Source organism: Corvus brachyrhynchos, unplaced genomic scaffold (assembly GCF_000691975.1).
Source record: "Corvus brachyrhynchos isolate BGI_N302 unplaced genomic scaffold, ASM69197v1 scaffold3, whole genome shotgun sequence".
Classification (NCBI taxonomy): Eukaryota; Metazoa; Chordata; class Aves; order Passeriformes; family Corvidae; genus Corvus; species Corvus brachyrhynchos.
In genome coordinates this window covers 809772-812215 of record NW_008237619.1, presented here as the reverse complement: position 1 = coordinate 812215, position 2444 = coordinate 809772, and positions in this window count along the sequence as shown.

Here is a 2444-nt window from a genome sequence, read left to right as displayed (position 1 = left end):
CGCTCTAAAGAGAAAGACTCAAAACATCTTTGCCATAAAATCTTATTCACACATCTCAGGATTCCAAAACCATTCCATTACATACCTTTCCTGAGCTGCGTATTTCCCCATGCTGGGCCAAAATGGATCACAAGATGTAAATGAGGCTTATGACCCTCACAAATTCACAGTGATGGGAGAGCTGCTGTAGTCCTGGTGATCTAGGGATACCTGTAAGGCAAGGTTGGTAGCTGTTTTATCTTTTATTGGATGAATGTATTTGGTCTGTCTGAGATTGAGTTCGTTTTCCCATAACAGCCTTCACAGTGCTATGTTTTGCAGTGGTAGCTAGAAAGGTGTTGATAACACACCAGTGTTTTGGCTACTTCTGAGCAGCGCTGTCTCTCTAACGTTCCCTTTCCCCATCAAGGGTCTGGGAGTGGCAAGATCTTGGAATGGGACAGAACCAGGCCAGCTGACCAAATTAACCTAAGGGATATTCCACACTGTATGATGTCAGCTCAGATATAAAAGCTAAGGGAGGAAGGAAGAACAGGGGGCATTCATTATTCTACAATGTTTGCCTTCCAGAGCAACTGCTATGTGTGCTGAAGCCCTGCTTTTGGGGAAGTGGCTGAACTTTGGAAGTAAAGACTAAACTTTCTTCCCCTTTGCTTATGGGTGAAAAAACTTTCACTTTCTTTTTTCTTTATTAAACTGCCTTATCTCAACCTACTAGTTGTTTTCTGTCTTATTTTCCCTCTCTTGTCCCACTGAGAAGGGGGATAATGAAGTGGCTTGCTGGGCACCTGGCATCCAGCCAAAGTCAACCCACTACAAAGAGGAACAAGGGTTTGAGAGGACATTTTCTCAGGATCAGAACTGCTGCACCGAGTTGAGGATGTTGGTCCAGACCCTTCAAGTGTCCTTGGATTAAGAAGTCAAATGTACACATGCAGTATTTTAATAGGCACAACCAATTACAAGGCACAAGCAAAATACTCTTAGTTTTCAGGATGGTGAGGTCCTGGCCCAGGTTGCCCAGAGAAGCTCTAGTTGCCTCATCCCTGGAAGTGTTCAAGACCAGGCTGGATGGGGCTTGGAGCAACCTGGTCTAGTGGAAGGCATCCCTGCCCATGACAGGGGTTGGAACAAGATGATCTTTAAGATCTCTGTCAACCCAAACCATTACGTGATTCTATGGTTCTATAGTTCTACACATGAGTAAAGGCAACCAGGAGCTGAAAGTTATTACCAGAGCCATGTTTTATTCAGATTATTCTAGGATTACCACAAATGCCTCTATTGCACTTCACTTGGAATTAGAGTGACTGGGGACATCCTGAAAGGATGACTGGTCCAGCCTCAGCCTAGAACGAGTGGAAAGAGAGACAGATTTCCCAGCAGGCCCAGGCACTGGTCCAGGCAGTGACCTGGGAGACTGGCAGCAGAAGAGAAGGGCAGAAGGTTTGAAATTGCAAGTACAGAAGTCCACTCCACCCGAGATGTTCACTCCAGCCTTACAGCCAAAGGAGAGAAACAAGAACTTCTGGGAGACAACACAACTCATCCTAAGGGAAACGGTAAAAATAGCTTGCATGAATCACGTTCCAGAGAACTGAGCCAGGGATGATAATCTCAAATATTTAAATTTTATTTACATGTCTGATGTCCAGGGAATTGAACTCCCTAATGTTGGCATCCTGTGGCCCATAGAAGCATATACAAAAGTCTGGAAACTTCTTCCATGAAGTGTGCAGGATTGCATAAAAAAATGGAGGACGAAGCCTTGCTACAATAGCAAAATGTGGATTCTTTGCATCTAAATTTAATACGTACACACACAAACCCCAAACAATGCCAGGGCTACATCTATTAACACAACATTAGATCATCTGCTCTGATGCTGTAGAAAAGCAAGATACTTTTTGGTTTTTTGTTTCCAAGTAGAAAACCAAATCACAAAGAATGTATTCACTTTCACGCATTTGTATAGTATAATAATGGCACATCCCAACCTTAGAAATGAGCAAGTAATGGATTTCCTGCTTATGTCTAGATACACACAAATTATTCATAATTACTACAGCAACATTTTTATTTGTCTTAATTTGCATGGCATTATATACATGAGATGCTGGATTCCCCAGTAAAAAGTGCAAGGAAAAGGTTAAACCAAAGGTGTACTACAAAGAGATTTGGGAAGAACTCGATACTCCTTATCTATCCACCCTCCCCACAGTGCTCACCACTTCTTCCAAACAGACTTTAGAGTCAAAACCTTAGAAAACTTCTCAAGTCACAAAATCACAGAATGATATGTGTCGCATCGGGGATTACTGCAACAAGCATATTTCAAACCAGGAGTCCCGTGGAAAGCGAAGTATATATGGACAGATTCGTGGTAGATGTTTCAGAGATGTTTATTTCTCCAGCCGCATGGCCGGGGCTCAGCTCAGGAACTC